Source organism: Pezoporus occidentalis, unplaced genomic scaffold (assembly GCF_034315485.1).
Source record: "Pezoporus occidentalis ecotype Australia unplaced genomic scaffold, CSIRO_AGI_Poc_V1 ctg59, whole genome shotgun sequence".
NCBI lineage: Eukaryota > Metazoa > Chordata > Aves > Psittaciformes > Psittacidae > Pezoporus > Pezoporus occidentalis.
Window position 1 is genome coordinate 3609031 of NW_026915932.1, and position 10421 is coordinate 3619451.

Genomic DNA, 10421 nt, shown 5'->3' on the forward strand with positions numbered 1-10421 from the left:
AGAAAACAAATGTAAGAAAATTACAGTAGATCATCTGAGGAACATCTGATCTTTAGATAGATGTTAAAAAATACTAGGAAGTATTACAGTGAGAATACTAGAAGTAAGAATACCTCACTTGTCGTCACTAGATTTGCTCTTTCCCTGATATCTGCAGACCACTATAAGCAGGGGAGAAAATAATTACTCCTCTCTACCTATCAGGCTTCTCCTGATAAGACAAATATTTTGTGTGATGTGCTATTGCAGAACTCAACCATGCTATAATTAGCGGCTGTGAAGAATCAGTTCCACAGCTGTCAGCACATCCATCTCTATCTTCCAAAGGGTTCTGTGATATGACTTGGAAAAATACAGACACATAGGAATTCCAAGTAAGTTATTTCAACTTAAAGGGAAATATTCATCTGATAAGAATACCACAGTTGAGACCTTTGGAAAACTACGCCAGCAGTAGTATTTGCAAATAGTACTTCAATGACCTCTCAAGGCAAAGAATTTCCTCACTAGTGAAACCTGTTACTGGCTGGCTCATGTAAAAGCAGAGACTCAGGAAGCTCTGGACCCTTCTTATACTAAGATAGTACAATAGCTGGTACAGAAATAGGGGGCATTGAACCAGGGCTTGGGTTCCCCAGCAGTCTCTGCAGGGAATAAGCTACAAGCCTGGCAGGTGAACAGGCAGAAGGCAGTTCCAGGAGGTTCCAGAAACCCTTAGCCTTTGGTCCAGTTAGATAGATAAACCCATACAATTTTTGCAACACAGCTCAGTCTTGCAGACTCAGCAAATAATATGTGCTTTAAAATTTTGTGACTAATCCTGCATTATATTTTTCTTAGAGGCAACTTACAGTGCGTGTTAAATTCATCAGATTTAATCACACATCCCCAGACCTGGAAATAATTTGAACCTGCATTCAAATTTCATAAAGCCTCTAAGAATGGTGGAAACAAACTCTCTGAAAAGCAAATCTAATCAAAGCTTTGGAAAGTGACTTTAGATCCAAATTAGAGATTTGAGCCAACTGTTATCTATCATATATTGTCCCCTCTGGATATTTGTTATGTTTCTAGATCAAGTGAAATAGCTTTTTTAAGGAGCAGCATGTCTCACATGTAGATTATTCTTGCATTTAACCCACTGCTAAACTAATGCAATTGAACAACAGCATGCAAAATTTATATATATATACACACATAAATATATAAAACATAAAAATAAGTTAAATGCCATAAGAAAAAGTGATCAGAATGACTTGAGGTATTGAAAGAAGCCATAAGATAGTAGTGGTAAAGGTGCAGTACTTTTGACTGAAGAGTCTTATTCCACCAGAAGTGTCAGTACCGTTTTTCCTTGCCAGCGCAGTTTTCTCCTTGTCAGCATACAAGAGTTTATTAGCTGTCATACAATCTAAATATAGCTATCTATAATACCCTGTAACATCTTCTGAAATATGAAAAAACATGTTCATTTTAATAACATTCACTCCCTTCACAACACAATCATAATCAAATACCCACATTTTCACAACTCGGATTTAGGATCTGATTTTTCCATGACTTCAGTATCAAGCTGTCATTTTGCCTAGGCACTGTGGATGCAAAACCTTCTCATGGGAAAGATTTCTAAACTTTGCCCAAGCAGAGATGGCTATGGAAACAGAAAAGTAGTGGTCTAGATTTAAAGCAAAGGTTGAACTGAAAGTACAGAGTACTACAGTTCTACTGTCGTGTCTCATTGCAGGTTGGTTTGTGTTGTCCAAGGAAATTCAGCTAGACCACATGAAGAGACCAGATTAAAAGGAGGAAACACAATCAAGATTTTGTTGCAAGGTCACTACTTCCCTGTGAAGAGCACTTCTAGTAAATATGATCTATAAGACTATACTATATTACACATTAGCAAAGATAAATAACCTTGAAAGACTTAAAGAAATAGTTCTGTCCCACAATATCTTGACTGAAGTTCTCAGAAATGTAAGTTTGTCAGTCACTGACCTCAGCAGGAGTAATCTGCATGTGATATATTTTGCCTTCAGCAGCACAGGCTCCAGATGCAATTCTGTTTTAAAAGCAAATAGTATGAAACATCTAAAGCAACTGTCAACAATAACTATTGAACTTTCTTCCATTGACGTTAGCAGGAGTTCTACCATTGACTAAAATCTACAGTTTTATACAGTTTTAGGCAAAAATGATGCATAATATTTTTCTAAATCAAGGACAACGTTGTGGTCAGGGTCAGCAGAAATATCAGGGCATGATGGCCACAACAACATTATCACTATACATGTCCAGCAAATGAGACATCCTGATGCAGTTTGGTAGGCACAGGTATTTGCTTTAAATAGCTTGAATAAGATTTCACTCAAATCTATTCAATTGTAAAGTAAAATCCCAGTGAGCATCACCTAAGACAGACAAAGGAAAAAGGAATAAAATCTATCCCTGTCAGCACTTCTACATGTCCTAATTCACCTTAATTTTTAAAACTTAATAAAAATCGCTAGTAAACATTCATGAGGTTGCCTAAATCTGTTAGAACAGAGGAAGATTATTATGAATTGGAGAGTCTTACTAGTAGATGAATGAAATTATTGTTCCATCAACAGGGTTAATTTTTCAGATTTTATAGCTCAGTTAATTTGATTAAGCTATGAAAAGCAGAAAAGTGGACACAAAGTCCACAAAGTGTTTATTATGTTAACCAAACTAATTGAAACATTAAATCAATCACTAAACTGACATTTAACTGAAGCTATGGATAAACTGGACCGGTTCTGATGCTCTCCAATTTGCTAATGCATTTTAAAAAAACTTTGGCCTGAGTCACAGGAAGGTTTTCAAAATGGCTGCATAGCTTTTCCACCCTGTGCTGACCATCAGCACTAACTACTAACAGACAGTAATGTAAGCTGCTGTAGCACATAATAAGACCAAGCTGCACTGTTATAACCACTGCAAAAATTAACAAAATCTTTTTCCAAGGGCCTCAGTATTAGTTTTCCCCACAATAGTTTCAAGGTGATAGTGAGACATGGAGGTTGTAACACCAGATATAGGTTGAGTGGTTGAGAGAGGCCTCTAAACTTGACACAGACTGGTGAATCTTTCCCAGATTCATGTTAATTGGTGGATAGTCTATTACTAAATTGAGCCATTATTACTGGCTAGAAAGGAAGTTAAAGCTCTGGGTTGGTTTAAGTTTCAGGTTTGGTTGGGGCTTTTTTTGTTTTTTTTTCTTTCTGTTAGATAATTTGCCTTCCTTGAATAAATAATCCACTCCTAAAATGTATTATCCTATGTTATCTGTAAGAACACCACAGATGTACATGACATTGTACATGAGAAAGTGATCATGGCAGAGAAGGTTATGGTTTAAATTAGAAATTAAACAGAATACTGAAAGCATGTAATAGTAATGGAAGCAGGAAAAAGAGATGCATTTCACCAATAATGGGTCAAGAAATTAGACTGAGTTTTGGACTGGGTCTCATTGCACTTTTTTCTCAGGCCTTACTTATTCTTCTTGCAGATCAATGAACACAACAGAAATAGTGTCTGATTCACATAGCTCCGTGACCGCAGTGGGTTAGATCCAACATACAGACAACATGTATGTGAAACAGATACAAGTGAGACGGGTGCAGTGGTAGCTCTCACATGTTTTTACATGTAGTCACTTGTGTGCAGTTCTTTTATGACACGGAAACAGAGCATGAGTGTGCCATATCCAAACCTTGATGTTTCTGCAGCATCTGCAGTACGGTGTTGTCAGTGCTAAGTGGCCCAGACAGGTAAACACTCAATGCCTGTGATGTCTGCAGTTATTCTTATGAGCTGGATTTCCAGTTTGGCTGAGTCATTTGGAGAACAAATGAAAATGTGGAAACAAACCATTAAGAACATTCAACTTCAGATTAAAATCGCCAGCTCCACACCATCTGAACTGGAGCTTTTTCCAAGTTTAATCATTCATTTCAATCAGGACTTGACATTATGTTAGGTAAGTTAAAAGACCGACTAAAAGGAGAAGTAAAAAAGAAAAGGAGAATAACACCTGTCTCTGCAGCTGGTCAACAGGCAGACCTTTAATGTACTGCCTGCTGGGAAACAGGGATGGTCTCATGTTTCACTGAGCCGCCAGCAAAGGATGGAGTTTGCAGAAAGGAATCCTGCAACTAGAAGATGTGAGGCTTGGGCTTCAGCCAAAACCAGTGGAGAACAGCATTAAATGAAAAGTTCCATAAGTCCAAATGCATTCAATCACTGAACAGCACACAGCTTTGTGGGTTGAAAGAATTTAAGAAAGTAATTTAAATCATCACTGCAGAGCTACCAGTTGTTTCTCATTTTGAAGAACAATCACCATTTTACCCTTAACTACCACCAAATGCTTCTCAAAGTGACCATAGTCACCCATAAACAGACCAAATATCTTCATTTAGGAAGAACAGACCAAACCTGATAAAAGCTGACATGCTACCCAGAAAACTGCTTTACTGCCTGAAGCAGAATTTCATCTTTCATAGACTGAATTCACCCTAGCAAGTGGCACTAGTTTTGCTTTAGGTTACATCCTTAGAAGCTCATTGACTGCAATTGAAAAGTCATTAAAGAGTGATACCAAAAGGTTAGTAGAGAAATATACATAATGATATTACAGTAGACATTGAGAGAGTATAATCTAAAAAACAGCAAAGAAAGATTGCAGCAGAAAGAAATAGAATAAAATAAAAAATAAAAGTTGAGTTGAAAATCCTAAAGCAGTGAAACCTGCATAGTTGTACCTCTGAACTGAAACAGTGGAACAGTAAGGATGGAACTGCAGAATATCTCGCAAAACTAATGAAAGCACTACATAACCAGGGAATAAAATCACATATAAGAAGCCAAAATGCCTTTTTTTTCATAGCCTCAATAATACTGACTGCTACAAAGGGATAAAGGTATGTACAGGTGAATAAGGAGTATATTCATCACGACCTGTATTTTCAACAGTGACCTCTAAGTTTGGTTTCACAGGGTGAAACAAAGAAAAATCTCTTTTATGAGGTAATCTGAAACATCCTAAACCCTCCCCAGTCTTGGCAAGAAACGGGACGAGAGTAACCTTTCCTCATGAGGAAGTGAGTGGGGGACATATCACCCCAAAACATCGTTGAGAAGTGAACTGTTGTAATGACAACAATTTCAGGAATCTGACAAGACATTAGGGATTTAAGAAAGAGTTATTTTAAATCCTGCAGTATTTAAAAGGGGACTCACTGGATGGAGTTTTATGTGCTAAAAAAATAAAAATATAAATCCATAAATTGTATTTCAGCTCTTTGTTTTGAGGTTCATTGCTAGAGATTTAATGACCTAAAATTCCTTTAATCTCTCATTTTATGATTCTATTAAACAAATGATAAATAAAAATTTCCTCTAGGCACACAGAGGGAGAAAAAGCACCAAAATATTGGAAAAGGATGCAGGTTTTCAGTCAGTTGAAACCTCCCTAATTGGCTGGCATGTTTTTCTGCACTTATTACAGTGAATGCTGCCATCTGTTTCTTACTTCAAAAGAAATAGTAAAAATGATAAACAAGCTAACAGAGAAGGAAGTATCATGCATATAGAATATTTTAAAAAAGAGTGGTATCCTCTAGCTCCCTGTGGATAGAATATATCCAGTCTTGATGTGATAATTACAGGTAGAAAAAGTGTGACTGGCAAATATTCAACCAGCTTCCATTTGTGATAATGGGGCACATACAGATGATATGGATTTTGACTTCAGATTTTCCGTTACTCACTTCAGGTTCTACCTTTTAAGCATCACAGTAAGGATGCTTCTTTATGTTAAGCTAGGCTGTGCACTGTCCCATCCACTAGATCACAGATTGCTGACTGAAGATACTGAAAGGTTTTTCAATGTAAAACATCACTTTTAATAACCCAAAGGAAAATCTACAAAGCAACAAGAGAAAGAGCATGAAAGACACAATATTAGGATAAAGAAAAAGACACATAAGTGTCACTTCTACTAAACAGCTAATGTATCATCAACAGTGCCACTATCACAACTGATCAAATATGCACCGCACTGGCTTTTTTCCTAATTGTTAAGGATCATAATAAAGTGCTGATATTTTAGCATTTAATTCCATCAACTGCTGCTTAGCCTGAGGACTGCAAAATTGGTGCTTGGAAAAACAGTAGCTCCAAAGACCCCTTGCTTATATATTAATGGGGGACATTCACTTCCTTGAGTGCTTGCAGACTGCTCAGTGGAACACAGCCCAGATGGGCACACAGTAAGGCAAAATCTGTGCCAATGTGTAGAGGAACAGCCACAATCTGAAAAGTCATGGAAAAAACCTATAGCACACAGGATGAACAACAAACCATGGTAGCTACTACAGTCAGGAAGTGACAGCAACATAAGTATGAAATACAGGAGAGGATTTCACTCATGTGGAGCCTATTATGTGTCTTTTACTGTAGTAGGGTAGTGGAGAGTAATGAGATTCACAGCTTTTCTCCATCCTGTTCTTTTCCCATCTGACCATAGGAATAGATCTTTATGAGACTAGGAGAAATAAGAGCTTTCTGCTCTCTGCATCTCATGGCAGGAAAAGACAGACCCCATTGCTACAGGGAACAAAAATAATTTGCAACAAAACTGGGTTTTTATCATTCCAGTTCTTTGTTTTGTTTCACAAAAGACTAATTAATTCACCTTCATGCCTTGCTTTTTCTTCAGTATTTCCTGGTTTTACAGCAGCCCAAATGACAGAAGCATGAGAAATGAGAGCCAGGGCTGAGAGTACCCACCAGTAATTCCTTTAATTTTTATCTGTAGGCCACATAAACAGGCAATTTTAGAAGGAAGAGAATGCCAATATATATTTTTACCGCAGGATATGTGGACTGTAGGGCCACCTGCTCAGGGATAAATACAGCAAGGGGGGAGAAAAAGAACAGAAAACAACATGGGAGGGAGGAGGCAGGAAGATGGCAAAGGGTAAAAACAAACCCCACAAAGCCCAAGAGGTGACTAACAGGTCACCATGACAATTTGCTATCAGAGCCTGTGGACCACAAAAGGTAAAGAACGTACAAGTCTCATGTCTTGACAATGTCACAGCCCAGCTTATAAAGGCGCCTGATAACTACAGTGTGTTTCTCATCCACTTTCTCAAAAAAGGAAGGTATACACACACAGGCAGAGTGTGGGAACAGGAGAATGGCCATCAGCTATCACATCAATTCTTGGCTCTTGCTGCTACCTTAAAAGGGAAACCTGAGAAAGTGCAAGAACAGCAGCACTTAAATCACACAGGCAAAAGAGGTGTCTGTGCTATGGCACTGGAGGACACTACTGCAGCAAAGGATTAAGCACAGTTCTCAGGCAGATGGGCCTTTGGAAAAGCAGATAAAAACAGAGGAGCCTTTTAAACCTGTAAACAGCATACAAAAAAGCATGCAAATTCAGTCAACTCCTCTGTGAGCTTTGGTGACTACTACAAAAGCTTGATCCATCTTAGAGAACTGTGCACTAGGATGCCCAATACAAATAGATCTTAACCTAAATAAAGAAAAAACCACAACAAAACAAAAAAAAAAAAAAAAAAAACCAAAAAAACAAACCAAAACAAAACCAATATAGTTTGAACATATCCTTTGTTTCTAAAAGTGTCATCCTCCTCCTGCCAAGACAGAATACTTAGCATCTCCTATTATTTACAGGCAAACCTTAAGCTGGTCAAAGCTGCCTAACTCTGCTTGTCACAACTATGTCTACTGTGCTACCAAAACTGTTTTTTGATAAAGTAATAAGAAAACAGCCTATTTATCTTGGATAGTAAAGAGCAAGTGCTGGAGGGATTTAACATGCAATGGATGTGTGTCACAGAGTGCTATGCCCACAGCATGACAGCAACTGTGGTAACTAGTTGGACTTTGCAATTTCTCATAGAAGGGAAGAAACGTCATTTAAGGAAACATTTAAGGCACAACTGGTCAAATCAGTGCTGAGAAATACATTTGTTGATAACTTCAGCCCATTTTCCAATTACCAACTGTTTGCAAACAGACTACCGTTGTGTTTGTTATTGTAATTGTAGAACAGACAATTGAAGCAGCTGAACCAAAGCTCCAAATGCTCATCAACTTCACTAGGTTATGGGAAAGGGTTATAGACCAACACACTTTATGCAAAGAACTTGTGAAATTTTCACTTGGACTCTTTCCTGCTACTTGTTTATGATGTGTAACAGGTCATACTTCATGAAGATTTTTTTTTCTTCCAGACTAAATATATTAAATCTTTTAATTAATAGTTTAATAGCAAATATTTTTTACATATGAATGTATAACCATATTCCCGTTAGACTAAAATGATGTGGAGAACAGCTATCATCCAGATGTTTTTAACAGTACAAACATCCATGAGGGGTTGATACCAAAATGTTGCAATAAGTCTGAGATGTTCAGAACCCAAGACACTGTTTGAAAGTATAGTTTCATTCCATTCAAGAAGATACTGCATGGATCATTAGACTGAAGCATCAGTCTCAGAACAGACTGCATTGCAAGCTGATACACTGAATGTTGAAATCATCAATTAATCTGTCCTTCCCATGAATAGAGAGGAAATAAAACACTGGGATTAAACATGCAACTGCTTCATTTTTCAGAATCTGGAATTATATTGTCTGCTTCTAACATGCAGAAGTAGTCGACTATATAATTCAGTCCTACTATAATCTGTTATAGTTAACAATAGTGATAATATCTGCTCCAAAGCACTCTAGGAACAATCCTTCAGAGGATTTACCATTTAATAGTGAGATTATGATACACTTACCTTTGCAGAATAACATCCTCTTTTCCTAATCCAACTGACTTTTAATAGATTTGTTGAGGACTCATGGGACATGCCAGCTACAAAAGGATATCATAATCTGATCCTTAGCTTCTTCTAAATGTCTTAAGCAGTATTGATCCTACTTGTGCCACATTCAAACATACCAGAAAGTTTCTCCTTGGTATTCAGACTTTAATAAATAAATAAATAAATAAAATTCCCTATCTCTCCTGTTTATGGAGTAATTTTTCTCCATCTTGGCCTTCATTCATTAAATAGTGGGTATTAAGACAAAATTCCCATAACCCAGCTGTTATGGAGCAATAAAATTTATTTAATGGGGCACTGTACAGAACAATATAAACTACAGTATGCATGCTGCTGAATTACCACATACCAATGCTACATATATGTAGAAGTTTTGGACTATTTTTCTTTTTAACCCTGAAATTCCTTCTCATGAAATATACTTAAAGCAGATCAGATATTCTGATTATTTCTACATTGTCTTGAATTGAAATTTCTTTGCAGAAAAAACACCCCACTCAAAGGCACTTTAATGACGCAGAAATTTGTGAGCAATGGGTTGAAGCTCTGAGCAGCCACAAGACACCTTGTGGCATATCAAAAAGCTGTTTTCTGTCTCTTGTGATGTTTATTTTCCAAATATCAAATTATAAGATTTACTACAAGGAGTAGACAGACACAATAAAACCAGTTGTCTGTTCAATATAATAAATAAGCTTGAGCTATAGATGTGCTATTTAATTTACATTAATTTTTTCCTTCTTGATACTATCTCAATAGCAGCAAGTAATGAATGTGAAGAAAATAACACTGGTTTGAGTGTTCAGTGTGATACACAGAAACATTTTTATAAACTACCCCAAAAGCTCAAGCAAAAGGGAACTGGCAAATAACACAGGGTATGATGAGCTGAGCCAAGAATGTTATTTTGGACTGTTTCCATTGCGGTTTTCACTTCAGAGTAATTTGTATGATTTGGAAAGCTAGCAATATAACTCTGTGTAGGGATGGGTTATTCAAGGTAACCTCTATGTTTAAAGGATGGGGTATTTTTATAGCCATAGACCAAAAATGAGGCCAAATGCTACAGCTACCTAGAGCTAGGAAGACAGAGAATCTACTGGTTCTAATTTCTCACATTATCTTGTACCATACAGTGACATGTATTTTACTGCTCTTAGAATACATAGCTATTAATATGCTAATGGCATGACGAGCAACACAGCAAAGCCTAAAAAAATTTCCCACTAGCAGATATACTAACTTTTCGCGTTCTTTAAGGCTAGTGTTCACATTGAATTCCTCAAGAAATGCAGCGAAATAGAAGCATAAGAGCATAATATTTGGAACTTTTAAAATACATTGGATGTTAATGCATTCCTAGTTCATGTGGCAGCCCAGCCTATTTAGTGCTAGATTTTCTCTGTGATAAATCTTGAGCTAATTTCTAGAAATTAGCTAGAAACTTTATAGCTGCTTAAAGTTAAAAGTTATGGTTTGTACACAAAACACAGCAACAGTGGGCTCAGCACAAGATATA